Source organism: Hyaena hyaena, unplaced genomic scaffold, assembly GCF_003009895.1.
Source record: "Hyaena hyaena isolate Hyena2069 unplaced genomic scaffold, ASM300989v1 scaffold_649, whole genome shotgun sequence".
In the NCBI taxonomy this organism is placed as follows: domain Eukaryota; kingdom Metazoa; phylum Chordata; class Mammalia; order Carnivora; family Hyaenidae; genus Hyaena; species Hyaena hyaena.
The window spans coordinates 990,661-1,013,721 of record NW_024081280.1 but is presented as its reverse complement, the minus strand read 5'-3'; the positions used below and the strand labels follow the sequence as shown (position 1 = coordinate 1,013,721).

At 34.8% G+C, this 23,061-nt stretch overlaps 1 long non-coding RNA gene across 1 annotated transcript; it reads right to left on the bottom strand.

The window, feature by feature from the left end:
* Positions 1-1,521: 1,521 nt before the first annotated feature.
* LOC120219776 lies at positions 1,522-19,815 on the bottom strand. Its single transcript, XR_005525386.1, has 3 exons — positions 19,460-19,815; positions 10,969-11,011; positions 1,522-1,675 (listed from the first exon to the last, which is right to left on the bottom strand). It is a non-coding gene; the product is annotated as an uncharacterized LOC120219776 (long non-coding RNA).
* Positions 19,816-23,061: the final 3,246 nt, after the last annotated feature.

Sequence of the window (23,061 nt, the reverse complement as noted above, 5' to 3'; positions counted from 1 at the left end):
TTATTACTCTAATTTTTAACTCTCTCTATAGAGAATAAATCACTTATCTCTGTTTCATTAAGATCATTTTCTGGGGAATTGTTTTGTTCTTTCATTTGGAACATATTCCACTATTTTTCATTTTCCTTGACTCTGTGTTAGTTTCTACACATTAGATAAAACAGCCATCTCTTTCAGTCTTGACAGACTGTGATCTTGTGGAGGAGATAAATCTTGTCAGTCAGTGCAGCCTGAGCTCCTGGTTGTTTATCAAAACTGTTTAATTGTCCAAACCACCATCTTTGTTATTACTGGCTTTCTAGTAGTTGAGGATGTGCTAAAATCTATCAGTGTCCCAAAGTTGAGAATCTTAGTGAACACCTGGAAGCAGGATGATTAGAACCTAGACTTTCAGATAATAGCTGGTGAGGTGTAAAATTAAACCCTTTTCAGGGAGAAACTGGAAGATGGTAGGTTTCGCCTTTTTCCTCTAGAGTGAGCCCTGGTATATAGCTGGAAGGGATGTGTTCTGTTTGAAGTTTAAAAACTGCTTTGTTATTTCATATAGTGATGTGGGACTTGTGAATGCAAGACCCTTTGACTATCAATCAGAGCTAGGTGATTTGAGAGCCCATCCTCCCTTGGATAGTGACTGTAAAACCTATTGATATATGGACAAGCTCCTTCTAGAGAGATACTAGCAAGTTAGTTTTATTTTTGGAATGAGCCAGAGGGAGAAAGTAGAGGAAATGCCTACCGGTTCTTTCAAGCTCCTGAGAAAATTACAATAAGCCCGGTATCCATGCTAATTAGAAGCCAAATCCTCTAACACTGTCATGTGTGTCATCAAATCCTTTCCAGTGAAAAGCTAGGAGATGGACATTTTGACTTCCTTCTTTTGCACTGAGCCCTACAGGACAGCTAAAAATAGTGCTCTCATTCTCATTAACAACTTCTTTGCTCTAGTCCTAGAGTAAGGCTTCTAAGCTACCAGAACTAGGTGATTTGGGGGACCATTCCTTTGGTAGCAGCTACAAGAGCTGGGGCACTAGATATCTGGACTATCAACTTCCAGGGAGGTGCTGCTAATAGGGTTTTACTGTTGGAATGAGCTCAAGGGAGTAGGCAGGTAAAGTGTCCACCAACTCTTTTGGGTCTTGGGGAGAATCATAACCAGCAATTCTGGGAGCTGGGGGGGTTCTCTCCTGATTGTCTGGCACTATACCAAGGGTGTGGTTTATGGCAAGAGGGTGTCTCAGCCTTCCCTACTCATTTCAATGTGGGTGTTTTCTCATTTGCCTAATGTGTAGGATTCACTCAGGTAGTTTCTAGATTTCTTCCAGAGGGAACTGCTCTGTGTATAACTGTACATTTGGTGCATCAGTGGGAGGAGACAAGTTCAGGAGGCTCCTATGTCAACATCTTGGTACCTCATGTAGACTATCTGGTGATAGTCAACACTACTGTATCTTGAAATTAATTTATTCCTTTTATATATCTTAGTTCAAATTGAGAATCTATTTTTTTAAGCAAACAGGGATTCTGGTTATATGACACTCACTTTCACTGACATCAAATATGGCTCTGAAGAATTAGAAACATTCTATGTTAAATGGGCTGTGTACTGTAGGTGAGAACAATGGAGAAGTATGCAAAGGATGTGGCTCATTTACAGAAGTCATCCTGGGTCTTGTACCTGTGGGAGTAAAGACACTGTCTTACATTTAAAAGAAATTAGTTCTGATAATAAAACACCGGTTTTACCAATGAAGATGATAAACATTGCTTACTCCAGTTATCATTTTAACAGCAGACAGATAACTCTGGCTGAGATATTTAAATTAAATCAGGTGCTCATGGTATTTCAAGTGTTCAGAGATTAGAACTCTGCATCTTGGACCCACATGGTATAGACAACTAGGCTATGGAAATTAAACCTATATTAAGGGAAAGTATAGACTCTGGATTAGTAGAATACCTGACTGTGACTTAGGAAACACCCTTCTGTGACACTTGAGTCCACTGTGATGTGTATAAGCCACATATGGTTAATAGAGATTCCATTTTAGTGCCTGATAATATTGCCCTGAGTATGTGGCAGTATTTCTATATTTAGTTGTTAATCTATTTTAATACATCAAATTTGAATATTCATTAAAACATGTCAACAAGATAAAATGCAAACAGATAAGAAGACAATTTGAAAGAGTGTTAATAAATGGATGACACTGGTAAAATAACAACATGAAATTTATCACATCAAGCTTAGATCCAATTAAAATCTTTCTAAGAGTTTCAACTTTATTTTTCAAGGTTTTCTATGCTTAGGAGTATGCAGGCATATTTTTTTAAAGTCTCCATTTCCTTCCTAGATCCTGTCTTAATATCTACAGTACATGATGCCTTTAGGAAGAATTTTTTATCATTATGGGCTATCATTATGCAGAAAACACTCAGGTTTATGTCTCTCTATTTGATAATTTAGCTTTGGCAGCAGATGATCTGATTCAGAGTCTGTCTACAGTGAATAATTGAATGTCAGAAATGTTTTAAATTAAATTCTGACAAAGATGAAATGCTTTGTGGGGGAATCTAAATGTTTGTTAAGTTCTTTGTCCTCTTTTTCATGGCCTCTTAATGATTGCAATCTTGTATCTGCTTTCCTAAAGAAAAGTCTGTGTGCTATTTAAGATTCTGTGTGGGGAGCTTTCAGTCACATTAAATCTGTTCTTCTGTGTTCTTTCGCCATCTTAAATATATTGTAAGTGTAAAATAAAAAGAACAGCAATGAAAGACAGTTTCTGACAGGATGGCATGGTTATTAGTGTCAATGTATATTTCATTTCCTGTTAACAGCTATAGATATAAGAAATAGGACTAGCTAGAGATCTCAAACTGATAAATATAAAGAAAATTTGGGGAGAATTTAGAAATTATTAACCTTTGGTATACTGACAAGTCAAGTGAATTACTTATTAATAATACTGCAGTACCAGTAAGAAATGTTCAAGTTTTCTTGTATGTGACTTACACATCTACCCATTTTTTTAATTTGTAGATTCAGTATAGACCTTTAGGGAATTAAAATATAGAGAAATTCCACATTTGTGGGCACTTGGTTTAGGGATAAAATATAGACTTTAGATAAGATTCACTTGGATTCAATTTCTAGCTTTATACTTTATTATTCATGACACTGAAAAAGTTACTAAATAACCAGTTTCAGTTTCTTTTTTTTTTATTTATTTCTAGGAGAGAGAGAGAGACAGCGTGAGCAGGGGAGGGTCAGAGAGAGAGGGAGATACAGATTCTGAAACAGGCTCCAGACTCCGAGCTGGCAGTCAGCACAGAGCCCGACGCGGGGCTCGAACCCACGAACCGTGAGATCATGACCTAAGCGAAAGTCGGACGCTTAACCAACTAAGCCACCCAGGTGCCCCTCAGTTTCTTTATTCATCAATTGGGAATGATATTGTCCTCATTTATTAATTCAATAAATATTTATTGTATACATACTATGAGCTGGCCATAAACAAGGATTGGAGGGTAGAGTAGTAAACAAAAAGAATGTTCTCTCTTTCTGGACCTTAAATTTTAGTGGGGGGCAATAATTAAGGTAATAAAACATATATCAGATAATTATAAATACAATAAAGATATAAAGGATCTGAATTGTATATGGTGTGTGTGTATTACATGAAGAATTCTAAGATAATGTAAATATGCTTTCCCCCTAGTTATTTGATAGATATATGTGTGCTTATCTGCAATATACACACACACACACAAACATATATGTCCATACCTGACATATATATACATACATATATATATATACAGAGAGAGAGAGAGAGAAAGAGAATGGAAGTGATATTGTTTTCACTATCATATCCCTGAGTTTTAACTTTCCTATAATAAACATATATTGTTTTATATTACAAACACATTTTAATAGCAATTTTTTATCATTATCTGCATAGATATATAATAATATCTTAAGTTAGGCTCAGTAATGTATTATGATGATTTCCTCTTTATTAACTAAATATTCTCAGAAAATTTTGAACTTCGGCATGTCGTCGCTATTCACCAATAATTACATTGAAATGTATAATTTAGTCATTATACTGAATATTGATTCCCAGAGCCAGAATCTATATCCAGTGACACTAATTCCAGTGTAATTACCACCTAGTTAGCTCCCTGCTTAACTTTTAATAGAGCTGTTTGCTACTGATTTCAACAATGTATCAGCAATGAGAACATCTTGTATCCTAGAGCCAGAGATTAAGACCAACACCAATGTCATTTCCATTGTCACTCTTAAGTATATACAGGCCCTAGAATTAACAGGGATAAGAGCACATGGGAAGGTCTTGCTAGTTAGGAGTGATTGATTTGTGTACGGATTCTGTAGGGTCTTATTCAAGAGTGGCTTGCGGATTTATTCAGCGGTATTAGATTTCAAACCAGACCAAGCCAGACACTCTAAAAGGAGTCCTGGAAAGAAACTATTTAGGAGTAGCCACAGCAGTCAGCTGGAGGTGAGACTGGTGGGACTGAAACTCTCACTTGTCCCCAGGTCCTACGGGGTCAGTCTCCCATGCCATCTGGCTCAAGAGAGTCCCCATTTTAGTGTTTCTGTTTAAGTCTGACCTGCCCAGGGTTTCTGGGTCTGGCATTTAGGAACTATTAAGGACTTGCCTGGAAGTTCTTATATTGTATTGTATTATATTGTGTTATATCACATATCATATCATACTATAAATTATATGGTATCCTATTAGTGGAATAGGTAGATGGACTTTTATAGCCCTCTGTGGGGAAGTCTATGGTATCTATTGGATCCAAATGGTTCTCTAGATGCCATAACTAAGCTGAATCTGTCCATCAACTCCAGGTCTGTTAACTAGGTTCTGAAAGGGCACCAAATGTGCAAAGCTAGCTGTCCCTGACAATGGGCTAGGGTGTTCTGACAGCATGGTTGGCTAATTCTGGGCAAAAACCTGCAGATCCAAATCCCTTGTAGAGACACTGGAGCAAGTAAGGCTGTGAACACAACTGAACTCCCCCTGCCCCCGCCCAGGTGTTTGCCAGCTCATCCCACTTTGGGCCTTTTGAGAACCTGAAGTGTAAGGTGGGACTTCTAGACAAAGCTGAGATAAAGCTGTACTCAGGACACCCCAATGTGACATAGAAAAGGCAGGAGAATTAAAAGTATGCCACATTCTCTTTGGTGTATACTCAACTTTGAATCTATCCTTAAACTTTGTTTTTATTGGTTTGGCAGCGAAATAAATCAAATGACGAGCCCTCCTCATCATTTGCTCCAGTATTTTAACTTGTTGCTAGACTTGGGTTTCCTTACAGAAAAAACAAATGCCCTCTTATTCTTTTTGTCAGTTACTAAGACCAGTCACCTCCTATGTAGTGACTGACTTTTATAGTACCTGTGTGTATTTGATAGGAAAAGATAAATTCTAGAATCAAGTTTTGAGGTTCCATGTTCAAAAGTCTTTAGATTTTGATTCTGTTTGCAGATTGATTTAGAGAGAACAAGTATCTTTCCAATGATGAGGGCTCTTTTCCAGATGCTTGGTATGTCATTCCATGTTTTCAAGTCCTCTTTAAAAGCTTTTATAGATTTACAGATTTTAACCACAAAAGTCTTTCAAATTTCTTGCTAAAATATTACTGTGTATTTATACTTTGCTGCTATTAATAACATGGCTTTTTATTTCTGAAACCACTTTTTGAAAACAATGTGTCTAATTTCTAGATGGGTTATATAAGCTTACTGTGAAATTTTAAAAGTACCCTCATTTAGGTCTTCTATTCTGATATAAATGGGGCCTGTGCTTCTACTTCTTTCTTCAAACTCATGTTCTTTGTGTCCATCTTGTTAATTTTTGTTTATAAATTTAAAATATCCACATTGGGGGCACCTGGGTGGTTCAGTTGGTAAAGCATCCAACTTTGGCTCAGGTCATGATCTCACAGTTTTTGGGTTTGAGCCCTGCATTGGACTCTGTGCTGATAGCTCAGGGCCTGGAGCTTGCTTCAGATTCTGTGTCTCCTGCTCTCTCTGCCCCTCCCCTGCTTTCTCTCTCTCTCTCTCTCTCTCTCTTTTTCTCTCTCTCTTTGTTTCTCTCTCTCAAAAATAAACATTAATGTTTTTCTTTAATCCCCCACATTGTTTCTTTCTTTGCTATAACTCCATGGGATACCATTTCCAGCAGAATATTCAATGTTAACAGGGGCATCCTAGTTGGTCTTTCTGCCTTCTGTGGCAATTCCTATGTTACTATATTGCAAATGATGCTAGGTCATGAATTAATATGTTAATGTCTATATAGCCATTATTTTTATTTAAGAGATTTTACATCAAAACGCTTTTCTTTTTTGAACCTCACCAAATAAATTTTCAAATACATGATTATATGAGTTTTGTGTTACCCCATTATTATGGTGAACTCAATTTATTTCTTAATATTGAAACATGTTTGCATTTCTGATTTAAAGAAGTTTGTTGAATTTTTAGTAATAATTATTTCACCAGTATTAGTAGTAGTGAGATTGGTTTTGGTATTTCAACATTAAGTTAAACAAATAATTGTTAACATTTATTTTTGAGAGATTGAGATAGAGAGAGCGTGACAGAGTACGAACAGGGGAGGGGCAGAGAGAGGGAGATACAAAATTCAAAGCAGGCTCCAAGTTCTGAGTTGTCAGCACAGAGCCCAACAGTGGGTTTGAACTCACAAACCGCTAGATGGTGACATGAGCTGAACTTGGAGGCCTAACCCATTGAACCATCAAGGTGCCCCAACAGTGTAGTAAGTTTATGAATGCGTTATAAATATTTCTGGTTTCAAAATAATTTAGAAGTTTTTAGTTATAGCTTTTCTCCCAGAAAGTTTGAAAATACTGGAATTAAATATTTCTTAGAAATTTTATAAATTTCTCTTCTGAAACTGTCTGCATCTGGTGAATGTTGAGCTTTTATCCAGAACATTTTAAACTAAACTTCTGAAATGTAAATTTATTAATGTTGTTCCAAAAATATGACAGATATAATAATATTAGTTGCCTTTGTCATATTTTCAGCCTTCAAAAATTATTTCTCTAGTCCATTATCCCTCTAGCTAATATTAAATCAGTTTATATAATTTCCAATCTTAGAAAATAATCCATTTCATCTAGATCCTCAAAAAGTTTACATAGAATTTAGCAAATAATTTATTACCTGTATTTATAATCCAGAAGCTTATTTATATCTATTTATTTGAGATGTGCAATTTTATAAATGGAATATCTTGGTCTACTGTTTTTATTTTACTATTTGGCCATGGAGTTTTCTAATTAATGAAAATTTCAAATTCTATCACTAATTTTTTTCATTTTCTGTTTTCAAAGGCACTTTGGTTAGAAATCGAGGAAAACTTTTCCCAAGGCTTTTTAAACCTCCCAAAACTTTCCCAGAGCATTTTAAACCAGTTTGAAATAGAGATTTATTAATATTGCCATTAAAATATGATGAATACAATCATATTAGCATCGGTTGCCTTTGTTGTAAACCATCTTAATTTTTCACTTAAATATTTATTTATTTTGAGAGAGAGAAAAAAGGATCTCGAGCAGCTCTGGCCTCTCATAAATCATGAAATCATGACCTGTGCCAATATTGAGAGTCAGAAACTTAACTGGTTGAGCCACTTAGGAACACCCAGTCTTTTTAACTCTTAACCATGCTGTTCAGATATACATTAAAGTGAGATCATTCAACTATAATTATTTTCACCTAAAGTCTCCATATTAGCTCCAATGCTTATTTTCATGTGAATTTTAGTGTCATAGAACTTTATGGATTTACATATGTATATTCTTCTCATATTTATTCTAAATAAGTTTTGATATGCATTCTACCTAAAACATTTTAGTCACTGTCCTCAAAACGAAGTAGCATTATCCATTTGCTTATACCTCAAGGAGAAGAATTTCAGAAAGAAAATAAGTTGTAGGAATTGATGCTGCTTTTGAAGCTACATATGAGTAATACCCAAAAATTGATGGATTGAATATAATAGTTTTGGGTTACATAATCCACATACTATTTAACTGTAGATACTTGTTTTGTAGAGATAAATCTGTATTTTTTCTACTTTGTATAATAAATTTGAATATCTATCCCAAAACAGGATGTATAAATAATAGCACTATAATACAAGTTTTAGGAAGGTTTCTACAATTTTAAACTACATGTTTGTATATTTTCTCTTTTCTTCCCTTAAAAGTTGAGTGTTTAATATGATGTTGTTTTAGGTTATTATTATTTTAAAGATACCTGGCCACAGAGATAACAGACTGAATTAAGTCCTTGGATTAAAAATCATAGAACAATTAAGGACCAACAGAGGAGGAATGGGCAGATAAATGTTAGCCCAGAATTGATATTCTTTTCATTTCCTTTGCAACAAATCAACTGATATATTAATTAATTTCTTTGCATGGTATGATCTCAAACCTCTCTAAGTTGTCAGTGACTTCTTGTCTGAGAGATAGGAATTCAGCAAACTTATAGGAGAGGTCATTTCTTTTTTTTTTTTTTTTCAAATGTCATTTTATTTTATTTTATTTTATTTTTACAAATAGTTTATTGTCAAATTAGTTTCCACATAACACTCAGTGCTCATCCCCACAAGTGTCCTCCTCCATGCCCATCCCTCCTCCCCTCCACATCCATCAGTCCTCAGTTTTTGTCAGCATTCAAGAGTCTCTCATGGTTTTCCTCTCTCCCTTTTCCCCACCATTTCTCCCCTTCTTCTCCCCCTTGTTCCTCAGTTAAGTTCCTTCTAATCTAGGAGAGGTCATTTCAAGCATAGATGAACTGGGATGCATTTACCCCAGGTGGTTATAATCTCCTCTGTCCTACTCCAGTAGGAAACAAATTAGCCAGTTTTAATTTCCCTTTCCTTTTCAGACTCTGTTTTCTAACTTTTAAGAAAACATGAGACACCTGAACAGTTCTATGCTTAGACCCTAAACTGTCCCACAAACAACCCTAGAATACCTATGTAAGCATTTTCTGTATAAAATATGTGTAAAAGTAAGTTTATTGTTATGCATAGAATGTATGAATTTATGTTTCTCATCTCACTCAGATGTTGACTTCCAAATAAATTTCCATTTCTATAGATTCCAGGTGCCTCACTCATCTATTCTTGGGGAATGAGCTATTTCCATTTACTTTAGGAAATTATTTAAGATGCCTCTTTAAGTTAGTGACCACATACAACAAGAGAAATTTTGGAGATTTACAGATGTTGAAATTTTCAAGACTGGGTTAATATATAAAGTCAATTTTTTAAAAATCTTACAACCTTATTTACACTGTCTTGCTTATACCCTCCTATCTAAGCAGAATTTGTTAATCCATGGAGGTTTCTTGGCCTGCTACTTTGGCCACTATCTTTTTTTTTTTTTTTTTTTTTTGGCATGATGGCATAGATATAAACCATTTAGAAAGAATCCTAGACATTGAGCTGAAAGTACTATTTACAGCTACTTTTCTGAAATTCCACCAGATCATGTGTGGAATCAATTTCTGGTGAAGGAAGGAAATGGTGTGAGTTAGTAGTGCCTGTCACCAGAACACACATGGCCTATGAGCTAGCTGTTGATAACCGTGACTAACCAGGTGAAACTTTTTTTTTTTTTTTAATCTTCAGGTCAGTGGTCACTAAAACAACCTTGAAGAAAACTCAAGTGTCATTCCACAGTATTAGTTTTAGATTGCCTTTAAACTCAACAGGTCTCACACTGGTTTAATGCAATGCTGCCATTTCAAGATTAATGCTATGCACTGTTTTGTGAGTGTTCTTCTTATCCCTTATGTTAACACTTATTAAAAGTATAAATTAAAATTAAATTTTATTACAGGTACTCATAATGCTCAGAGAAAGCTAATCTACTATGTTGGTGAATGCTTCCTTATTATTTCAGTAAATACAAAATTTTTTTTTTGAAATTCTATAGCATGTATCCAATACTGCAACACAAAATGCAAAACTCCATCCCTTGGTATAACATTCACATTTAGATTATGAAAGTTTTATTTAAATTGTCTAATATAACTTAATGATAATGATTATACATTTGGAAGCCCCTGTGATTAAATATTGCTATTTAATCCTGGATTATGAAATATTAACACTTCTTGTAAATGTCATGAGCTTTCAAAAAGCATGGAAAAAAGATTGATCTTTAAAAGAATATGGTCTATAATGAAAGAATGCTATTAAGGTAAACAGATTGGAGAATCAGAACAGGTGTGTAGATGACTATTCTTCCCAACATGAAGAAATTAACCTGAGGATGATTTATCACTATGGGATTTTATTATGCATGTGTATTTCTCAAGTCTCAGAGAAAGTAGTCAAAAATAGCTTATTATTGGCCTAGATTAAGATTAGCTTTAAATAGAAGTATGAAAAAAATAAATGTAAGTATTTTCATTTAAAAACATACCATTCCTATCCCACAACCCCTATATTAATTCTAGAGTAGGGTTAGTTCAAATCCATCCAAATATGAGGTTTTAAAAAGTGATAAAGTTAGAAATGTGCATATATTCAGATACCTCTGACTTAGAAACTATCATACACATGTTAGTATATTAAATTACCCTTTAAATTTGAACATTGGACATACTATTTTCACAGCAACTGAAAATTACTTTTTAATGTCATACTAACTAGTTAAAAATGCTTTAAAAGAGTACTGGGTTATTTGAATTACTTATTTACACCAATTTTGACATGATGTCTAATATCATTACAGTGTTTTACAACCAGATAATAAATGAAAAGTGATCCTTTAAATTGATTTTCTAGAATGCATTTCTCTGTATTTGCTGTCAATCCTCATTAGATGAGCAATTTTTATGGTACACTGCAACATGACAAAAATGATGAAAATAATACTTCCCACCTGCTAATGACAACTTTCTTCCAACTCCAGAAAGAAGAAATACCTATAAACCAAAATTAGCATGTTAAAGAAGATGCAGTATAATAAATGACAGCAAAATAGAAGGAGAAAGAAGCAAGAACAATGTGGATGGAAAAGTGCAATTTAATATTATGCTCTAATACCTGACACATCAAATTGCAAACATGAAAACAAATATTAAAATGTCTTCATTCTAATATGAAATGACAAGATCCAACCTTATGAAAAACAGCAATTTTAATTAAATTGAACTCATAATAGCTCTTGTAAATTTCTGTATTTTAGAAAATGTTCAAGTAACAGTTACTAATAAGAGCCATGCTAAGCTTAAAATATGCTAAACGATTAGTTTCTACACATTAAGAAAAACTGAGGATTTCTTTTATAATCCTCCTGACAAATGTTTTGGTTTTAAGCAACTGTTGGTATTTTAGTATATTTTTAATGCATGTTTATCTATTAATTTATTTTATGAATTGTTCATTTACTTTGCATATTTTTACATTTCGGTGTTCATATTTCCTTTATTTCTGAACATATTTTACAATTTTAGGATGGTATATTTTAATATTATTGAAAAATTCTCATTTTTTACTTAAGCTTTTAAATTTTTTTCAGATTATATAAAATATATTCTGTGAATTAGTCAAGACTTGATCAACCCTTTCCCTTATTGATTTCACTTCATATGAAAATTTTTATTTCAAAAACTAATTTAAAATCATCATTTCCAGTCATGGATGAAAACAAGTAATAATTTATCACCTTAAAATAATAGATATTTGGCAGATAATTGACTCACAACCACTCCTAGATCCCTGAATAAACCTACTAGACAGAACTTTGAATACTGTTTAGTGTTTTGTTGTCAAACTGTTCTTAGTGACATAAACTGTCACTTTCTAATCAACATCCTAAAAACATGACAGTGAAATCTGTGATCATGAAGCTACACCTACCTTCATTTTTTACTGCTTTGTTTCTAGCTCTTGCTTGAAAAAATTGTCAACGTCTGAAGGTTTTAGCAGCTTTTGAAATATATATTCTACAGATTCAATTATTCTCCTCCAATTCAGTTACTGACACCCTAACTTCTGATGTGGTACTATTTAGAGATGGGACCTTTGGGAGGTCATAGGGTTTAGATGAGGTCATTAGACTGACACCTTTCTGATGGAATTAGTGCCCTTAAGGAAGGGACACCTCAAAACTTGGTTTCTCTGTTTCTACCTGCCTGCATGGAGAAATGATCACGTGATGACATAGCCATCTTCAACCCAAGGAAAAAGCCCTCAACAGACATTGGTATTAATCTTGGATTTTTAGTCTCCAGAACCATGAGAAATATAGTCCTGGAGCTTCAGCTACCCAGTCTAGGATATTTTGTTATGGCAGTCTGAGCTGGCTCATATGATATACATTTATTACAAAATTATAGAAGCACTATTTATAGGCTTGCATCTACTGTAGGTTTTTTTTTCTTCTTCTGTGTATCATTAAAGTTACCTCTTAACTAACAACTCTAGAACTAATGAGATACACAGTAGTTTGAAAGATCCTATGGGAACAGGTTTTAATTGTCAACTTGTACAGCAACCAGTGTGAGAAAAAGATATATATATATGTGTATACACATATACATATACACATATATATATAAATTCTGGCCAAAGTTTCAACTCTTTTCCCCTCTATCTCTATTTGGAAGTCAAAGAGGGCAGACAATAAATGTATAGGTGTATGTACATGCCCCTGTGTAGGCACATGTTGGAATGTGTGCATATACACACTTTAAATTTTAATTCCACACAAGAATTATGATTTGTAGATTTTGCTTTCTTTGGGTTATTGAATGCATTTATTCCACATATATTCAAGAAAGGTTTTTCGGGTTGTTACTTTTTTTTTTTGCTAATTTTTATCTCAACCACTCCTAGTGTTGCAACTCCTGTTATAATCTGTTTCACATAATTATTAAAAAACAATAAAAAATGAGAAATTATAGGCCAGTACTCTTATATGCTTGCTCAGATAAAAAAAATACCTGGGGTTATGCATATTTCTTAATCTTAACCAAAACATATCTATTATGTATACACTTTTGCCTTGCAACTGTGAAATATACTACATAATGATTATGCATAACTGCTATAGCTAAAGATCTTACACTATAATTGAAGAAATGATATATAATAATTAGATTCTTTTTTATATTTTTTATAGTTTTTATTTATTTTTGAAACAAGTAGAGACAGAGCATGAGGGGGGGAGGGGCAGAGAGAGAGGGAGACACAGAATCTGATAGAGGCTCCAAGCTCTGAGCTGCCTGCACAGAACCCGATGCAGGGCTTGAACCCACAAACCGTGAGATCATGACTTGAGCCAAAGTCTGATGCTTAACCAACTGAGCCACCCAGGTGCCCCTGTAATAATTAGATTCTAAACTGCAGCCTAACAAAAATTCTAATAGTAACAGAGGAAATGGAGTGTTATTAAATGTCTAGGCTATAGTAATTAGAAGAATATTATATGGGAGAGTTAAAACAATCAATAAATTATATTTGTGGAAGATAATAGGTCATTATTTACGTTTAAAACCTCTGATACCTTTAAGGAAAGGTGTGATCAATCAAATTTTTAACAATTACACAACACAGTCACAGAAATTAAAAAGAATAGAGGAGGAAACTTGCTGTGCTAGGCTTTATTTCTTTCATTCCTGAATCTATTAATTGTGTTTTTAATAACAAACTTTGTAAGGTTTTAGTTAACCTCAAGCAGTGCACTAATTGGAACACATGTCCTATGTCAAAACCAATGTAAAGTACTGATTTATTTCCCAGAATGATAGATGTGTTTTATATCATTGCTCATGATTCCATAAAAATGGATTAAATAGATTAAGTCAAATTTTATATGTAGGGCTTTGCCATTTCATTATTTAAGAGCAAGAAAAGTGCATTTGATGGAATATTATTCAGCCATACAGAAGAATAAGATCTTTCCATTTGTGATAACATGGACAGACCTAGAAGGCATAATACCAAGTCAAATAACTCAGACTGTGAAAGACAAATACAATATGGTTTCCCTTATACGTGAAATCTAAAACACAATGCAAATGAATAAACAAAGAAACAAAAAGCATAAACAGACCCATAAATACAGAAAACTAACTTATGGTTGCCAGAGGAGTAAGGGTGGAGAGAGGGGAAAAACAAGTGAAGGGGAGTGGAAACACAACCTTCCAGTTATGGAATGAATAAGTAATGGGGAAAAAAGGGACAGCTCAAAGACTGTGTAGCCAATGATGACTTCATAATAGTATTGTATGGTTACAGATGGTAGTTACATTTGTGATGAGCATAGCATAATGTATAGATTTGTTGAATCAAGAAGTTTTACACAGAAACTAATGTAACATTGTGTGTCAACTATACTTAAGTTATAAAACAAAGAAACAAATAAATGCCACTGTGTAGTGATCGTAACAAAATGTCACTAAATCGGCTGCAAATTTTATAAATTGTTCATTTGCTAGTCATTGTACATACTTTACCTTATTTTGTTCTTGCACAAACACCGAATTGGAAATTGTTACACTTATTTAAAAATAGGAAAATGGTTTCAAAGTAAAGAATTTGACCTATCAATATGGAGACATGGTTTATAGCCTATTTTCTCTGCTTTAAAGCCTGTTGTACAACAGAGCAAAAATGACACAATCAGATTAAAATTTAGGATTAAATAATCCCTTAAATATTACTGTTCCCAGAGTTATGGTATGGGTCTTAGCCCATATCTCTGCTGGGTTTTTTGGCCAAGTATACAATATATCCTTCCTGTTTCCATTACCTTTTATATATTCAGACATGAACCTTCATTTGTTGTTGTTCATATGCATATATCTAAATTGGAGTATCAGCTTAGAAATACCTTTACTTGATAAATCCATCAATGAACTTAACTGCTATTTTCCTAGACCCCTATTTCCCATCTACTACCCACCAATGTTCAAGAAGGAGCACTTGATATCAACATTGTTATCTCTTTGTCCACCATTTTCATTCTGTTTGCTTAATTCTTTTTTTTTATTTCTTTTAACATTTATTTTCTGAGAGACAGAGAGAGAGAGGGAGTGGGAGAGGGGCAGAGAGAGTGGGGGGTCACAGAACCTGAAACAATATCCAGGCTCCAGCTGTCAGTACAGAGCTGGAACTCATGAACAGTGAGATCATGACCTGAGCAGAAGTTGGATGCTTAACCGACTGAGCCACCCTGATGCCACTTGATTTTAAGTCTTTATCTTTTTCATCCTCTTAATGACAGCAGCATCTACCCTAATTTGGTCATTAATATCTGGGGTCTGAATGTTAACAACAGCCAAATGTAATTCTGGCTACCATTAATCTTCACTGGATTCATAATGACCTTTATAAAACAAAAATCAGATCAAGTTGCTCCCTGCTCGAAAAGTTTTCAGAAGGTCTCCTTGTCCTTAATAAGAGTTCAGTTCCTTACAAGATTTACAAGATTCTTCATTAGCTGGTTTCTGCTTTCAATCACTTCTCCTGACTTAAGTCGATGCTCCAACCATATTACACTACTTTTAGAATTGGAATATGGCGGTTCTCTCTTCTCTGCATTCCTGACACATGGCAATTGCTCTACCAGGACAAGACCATAATGCCTAACTCTTAGTCATTGAATTCATTTCCTATTGCTAATGTAAAAAAAAAATTAACAACATAAATTTGCTATCTTACAGTTCTGTATGGCAAAAGTCTAAATTGAGTTTCGTTGGGTACATTGATGACTTTGGCAGGGCTGCACTGTTTTTGAAGGCTGTAGGAGAGAATCCATATTTTGCCTCTGTAGCTTCCAGAGCCTGCCTGGACTTCTCCCAGCTTTTGGCTCTGTCTTCAAAGTGAGAAGTGGCTGGTCTGGTCTTCCTCACATCACATCATTCTCACAGTGACTCTACTGCCTTCCTGTTTTTACTTATTGGAAAACCCTTGTGATTACCTAGGTCCACCAGATAATCTCAGATAAAGGTCCGATCCCAAATTACTTCATATAATCTTATTTGCTAAAACCCTTTTTTCCAAGTAAGGTAACATATCTGTAGGTTCCCAAGAATAGGATGTGAACATCTTTATTTTGCTTACCATACTCTCTCTTAACTTTCAGACTAAAAATAAATTCTTTTCAAAAGCTCCATAAGATATTTCTGTATCACTCCTATATGTTATAAATTATGGTGTTGGTATCATGCAAGAGTAAACAAAACAATCCTTTAGCTCACATGGCTTATAATTCAGTGAATGACAAGGAAATTTAAATAAGAATGCATTTAAAGACAGGAATTAGACTCACTTAAATTTCCAGTGACAATCAAAATTCATGCCTTCTAGTACTTGCATATTTTGAATAATTGAGGGGGTAAGTAGAAAATAATTTTTTTACTTAAAAAATTTCATGTATTTCATAAAGCTTATTTCATACATTGTAATCATTACATTCATATCTATTTGTAAAGACTTTTTTTTAACCAAAATCTCTTTCAGGCTTACAGTCTTTGTTGTCTTATCTGGTTCCTTTCCTTGAGAAAAGGTATACACTACCCAAAACACAGAAGACTTTGTGTAACTGGGTCATTGAAATCTTTTAAGTAAGCAAAAATAATTATCCCCTACCATATTTCCATGCATATAATCTTTCTATGCACTTGCAATGAGCAATCTGAAAATGAAATTTTTTAAAAAATATTCCTTTCACAATAGTATAGAAAGAAAAAATACTAGGCATAAAGTTAACAAAGGAAGTAAAGACCTTATAATCTGAAAACAACAAAATGTTGAGAGAAATGAAATCGTATCTAAATAACCAGAAAGACATCCCATGTCCATTATGGACAGACTTACCTTGTGAAGATAGCAATACTCCTCAAACTTAACTACAGATTCAGCACATTTTCTGTCAGAGAAACACAGCTTACTCCATCATAGAAATAAACCAGTTGATCTAAAATTCACATAGAATTGTAATGAAACCCAGAATATCCAAAACAATCTTGAAAAACAAAATAATTTATATGACCCCAAACTTTTGATTTCAAATCTTACTACAAAGCAGTGCCAATGAAAACTGTTGTATGGATAATGAGGACAGAAATATAGATCAATGAAATAGAATTAAACATGCAAAACGTCCACACACATATGATCAATTGATTTTCTCCAAGGCGCCAAGATCGTCTAATGAGAAAATAGGCTTTTCTCAAATAAATGGTTCTGGGACAATTCAATAGCTACATACAAACTAATGAAGTCTCATATCTCACACCATCTGCAAAAAATTAACCAAAATTGATCAAAAACTTAAATATAAGAGTGGAAACTATACAACTCAGAGATTTACCTTTATGTTTTCTTAGAAATGACACAATATAGCAACAAACAAAAAAATAGATAAATTTGATTCCTCGATATTAAAAACTTAGTACCTCAAAGACACCATCAAGAAAGTGAAAAGAAATCCCATAGAGTAGGGAAAAATTTTTTGCAAATAATATATTTGGTAAGAGGCTTGTATCTAGAATATATAAAGAACATTTACAACTCAATAATAAAAATGCAAAAAACCCAATGAAAAGATGACAAATGATCTGAATAAATATTTCTTCCAGAAAGAGCCAAATGGTCAATAAGCACACAAACACATGCTGGGCATAATTAGTCACCAGGGGAATACAAATCCAGAACAAAGTCAGATGCTACTTCAAACTTTCATATCCACTAGAATGGTTATAGTCCTGTAGTAGGACAGCTACAAATGTTGTATAAGATACAGAGAAAAAAGAATACTGATACATTGCTGGTGGGAAGGTAAAATGCTGCAGTTACTTTGAAAAATTCTCTGGTAGTTCCTACAATGGTTAAGGATAGAGTTTCCATATGTCCTAGTCATCCTGCTTGTAGGTATACACCCAAGAGAAATGAATACATACGTTCACACAAAAGCTTACATAGGAATGCTTATAACAATACTATTTACATAGCCAATGGTGGAAACAATCAGAATGGAAGGGAAAATGGATAAACAATATATGATATACCCATACTATGGAATATTTAGACATCAACTGAATGAAATACTGATGTATGTTACAAGATGAATAAATCTTGAAAACTTATGGTAAGTAAAGGTAGTCACAAAATATCACCTATTAGATGACTGCATCAGTATGAAATATCCAGAACAGAAAAATATACAGAGATGAAAAGTAGATTAATGGTTGCTTAGGGATGAGCCTGGGGATTGAAAGGATAAAGGGATGATAGTCATTGGATACAGGGTTTCTTTCTGAGGTGATTAAAATGTTCTACATCTGATAGTGGGGATGGCCACACCTATCTTTGAATATACTAATAAAAAAAAACCTTTGAATTGCAATTCATAAATGGGTGAATTTTATAGTATGCAAATTATACCGCACTAATACTGTTCAAAATAGCTAATACAAACTTCATCGTAAAAGTAAAAATATTTAGTGCTGTAGTTCTCAAATGCTAAGCAATAAAAAGAAAAATATAAGACAACACCACTATTGAAAATAAATATATTCTTCTAAACTGCATACTGCTGTTCTAGCTTGCTCAATACTTGTGACATTGTTGGTATGTTAAATAAAAATAGATACCAGCCTTGAAAAATTCCCTGAGCAGACAAAACCAATTTAATCACACAAGCAAAGCTTACATTTAACTATTTGGTAAGACTAATTTGACCTGGGTCATTTCTTGTTTATGCCTCTGGAAATGATAAGCAAAACTTAAACTGTTTCCCCAAAATGACATAAAGTAACCTCTAACCAATTCCTATCATTTAAAGAAAATGTTGACATTATAACTAATCGCTAAGAAGCACAAATGATCGCTGCCTCCTCGCTGTATATGCTTTTTGAGAACAATACACTCCTGAGCCTCATTCCACGTTTGATTTGAATACTCCTTGTTCACCAAGTGTCTTTCTGGTGTGTTCAAAACTTTACTAATTAGTACTTCAGTGATTCACTGGTTTGACTTCTATTATTTATGAACTTTTGAGAGTTCAAAAAAGCTTTTCTTAGTGATAGTCAATACCTCCTTAAAACTGATGCAGATGCTTGGAAATCAATTCCCTTTTATTTACTGCCAAATGTATACACCTGTACCAGGCTGATACACTTAGTTGAACAGAGACAGTTCTAATTTGCAACTCCTGTATATCTTTGTTCCTTTAACACTCTATTATTCCTATTTAATGTAGTATTATGACTTGGCCATAAAATTTTATTCTGGTTTCTATATGAATATCTACTACAAGACATCATAAATAGCTTGACAGGTGAAATATAAGACAAAAATTATTTCAATTTAAGCATTATAAGGTGTGCCCCAATGAGCAGAAAAAAAATTATGGAACCTACTTGTCACAGGTTGGTTTCTTCCAGAATTAGACTCTGGGGCAGAAAGCTGAGAGCAGGAGATGTATTAAAGACTTCTCTGGGGCCAATAGACTGATGAGGAGAAAAGAAGCTGCCTCAGAGGAAGGAGTCAAGCTGCAATGCCATTTAAATGGAATGGCTTAGCCATTTTTGCAAGAGGGGCTGAAGATGGGGAGATCCATCAGAGATGTCCAGAGATGAGCTGAGAAAGCAGGATATTTTTACCCAGTGTTGAGCAATCACTTGATGTGAACCAATCAGGCATGAGGTCATGACCTTTGGTGATGATCTGCAAGTGAGGCAATCATGCAGCATTAAGGAAGTAATCTCTGAGAAGGGTTGACAGCTGAATGCTGGATGCCAGCAACACTCAGCAGCTGGGCTAATAAAACTTTTATTTCTGGAGAGGAATAAAGACATTATAGCACAAGATTATCACACTGCTAAAAGAAATACTTATTGCCTGACATAATATGGTAAGCTAGGTTAATACTTAATAAACTATATCTAAATAAAATTCAGGGGTGCCTGGTGGCTCAGTCGGTTAAGCGTCCAACTTCAGCTCAGGTCATGATCTCAAGGTTCAGTTGGTGGGTTTGGCCTCGCGTCAGGCTCTGTGCTGACTGCCAGCTCAGAGCCTGGAGACTGTTTCAGATTCTGTGTCTTCCTCTCTCTCTGACCCTCTCTTGCTCACGCTGTCTGTCTCTCTCAGAAATAAATAAAAATTTTAAAAATTAAATACAATAAAACATAAGGATATAACAATCTCACATACAGATATTTCTTTTGAAAATTCACCCATCAATCTCATTCTTGCCCATTTGAAGATAAGGATGCTTTTTCTCTGTCTGCTTTTCAGATTTTGTTTTTATCCTTTTTCTTAACAATTTACAAGAATTTTTTCTATGTTTTGTTTCCTTTTATTCATCATATTTGAAGACTGTTTCTCCCCCTGAATCTTTGATTCATTCTTTCTTTTGTCCTGCTTCACTCCTCTCTGCCCTATCTCCTGGTACTTTAGTCAGGATGGTTGACAGATCCATTTTTGTACCAAATGTTTTTTATGCTCTTTTCTCCATTTTCCATCCTTTTCCTTCCTAGCTGCACTAACCTACCTCATAGTTTATTAATTATCTGTTGTTCTTCCAGTCTGCTGTTAAAACCATTTATTAAGTTATTTATCACTATATTTTTTTCTTATTTCTCGATTATCCGATTTATTTTTTGTGTTCCAGTTCTCTAAGGAAAGTTTTAATCGTGTTAGATATAGTGAGTTATAGCTGCTTTAATGTTTTTAGTAACTCCCAAATCTTGATCATATGTAGATCTATTTTTGTTGGCTGTACTTTTGTTGATTTAGATAACTTAATATTGCATTTGGATATCGAATAGTTTTTCGTGTACTAAATAATTTACACACTCATGAACGATATATGACTATTTCCCTTACTCTTATTGAACTGTATATAAATAATTTTAGAGTTTCTGAATGACGTTATCTTTTCCCAGAAAGTATTTAATTTTCATCTGACAATTTTAATAGTTGTGCTAGAATCTGAAATTCAGACTTCACAGGGACTGGTCTATTTATGGTTTTTCTTTACTAGGAGTACATAGTTTTTAGGTCACTCAACTAGATACCTGGAATATTGATTACAGCATGCCCAGTATGAGTGGCTCTAAACTCTAGCTTTTAAAACCCCGATTCTGTAAGAAACCCAAAGATTCTGCTTAGTTTCCAGGGCTCTTAGCCTTCGCTTTCTATTTTCCATGGCCTCTTATTCCATGCAGATAAAACAAATATTGAGCTATCCTCTCTGTTCTCTTTTCTTCAGAGCCTTAGTCTCTCAGGTTTTACCTATCTTTGATACCCTGATCATCAATGGTTTTGTTCTAGCCCCACGATAGTAGTAAAAGCTCTAGGCTTCTACTTTCTTCTTGGTCTGCCTACTCTCTATTGCTGATAGCTAAACAAGTTTGCTAAGAGGGGAAAATGACAGTGAAGGCCTGGTGTATTTTAATGAATCTCTAACTAAAAAAATATGTACCTACTTTTTTTTTCTTTCATAGTTTATTGTAAAGTTGGTTTCCATATAACACCCAGTGCTCATCTCCACAAATGCCCCCTTCCATGCCCGTCACGCCCCTTCCCCTCTTCCCCCACCCACATCAGCCCTCAGTTCTCAGTATTCAAGAGTCTCTCATGGTTTGCCTCCCTCCCTCTCCCCCACTATTTTTCCCCTTCTCCTCCTTTTTCCTTTGTTTTTTTTTTTTTTTTTCTTTTTTTTTTTTTAACATATTGTATCTGTCCTTCTCTGCCTGACTTATTTCGCTCAGCATAACACCCTCAAGGTCCATCCATGTTGCTACACATGGCCAGATTTCATTCTTTCTCATTGCCATGTAGTATTCCATTGTACAGATAAACCACATCTTCTTGATCCATTCATCAGTTGATGGACATTTAGGCTCTTTCCATGTTTTGGCTACTGTTGAGAGTGTTGCTGTGAACATTGGGGTCCATGTGCCCCTATGCATCAGCCCTCCTGTATCCCTTGGATAAATTCCTAGCAGTGCTATTGCTGGGTCCTAGGGGAGTTCTATTGTTAATTTTTTGAGGAACCTCCACACTGTTTTCCAGAGGGGCTACACCAGTTTACATTCCCACCCACAGTGTAGGAGGGTGCCCTTTCCCCCACATCCTCCTCAGCATCTATTGTCTCCTGATTTGTTCATTTTAGCCACTCTGACTGGCGTGTGGTGGTATCTCAGTCTGGTATTGATTTGTATTTCCCTGATGATGAGGGACGCTGAGCATCCTTTCATGTGTCTGTTGGCCATCTGGATGTCCTCTTTGGAGAAGTATCTGTTCATGTCTTCTGCCCATTTCTTCACTGGATTATTTGTTTTTCAGGTGTGGAGTTTGGTGAGTTCCTTATAGATTTTGCATATTAACCCATTGTCTGATATGTCATTTGCAACTATCTTTTCCCATTCCATCAGTTGTCTATTAGTTTTATTGATTGTTTCCCTTGCCATACAGAAGCTTTTTATCTTGATGAGGTCCCAATATTTCATTTTGCTCTTGATTCCCTTGCCTTTGAGGATGTGTCAAGTAAGAAATTGCTGTGGTTGAAGCCAAGGAGGTTGTTTCCTGCTCTCTCCTCCAGCGTTTTTATGGTTTCCTGTCTCATATTCAGGTCCTTCATCCCTTTTGAGTTTATTTTTGTGTATGGTGTGAGAAAATGATCTAGTTTCATTCTTTTGGACGTTACTGTCCAGTTCTCCCAACACCATCTGTTAAAGAGGCTGTCTTGGGGCACCTGGGTGGCTCAGTCGGTTAAGCGTCCGACTTCGGCTCAGGTCATGATCTCACGGTTCGTGGGTTCGAGCCCCGTGTCGGGCTCTGTGCTGAGGAATAGCTCAGAGCCTGGAGCTCGTTTTGGATTCTGTGTCTCCCTCTCTCTTTGACCCTCCCCTGCTCACGCTGTCTCTATCTCTATCTCAAAAGCAAATTAAACATAAAAAAAAGAGGCTGTCTTTTTGCCATTGGATACTCTTTCCAGCTTTGTCAAAGATTAATT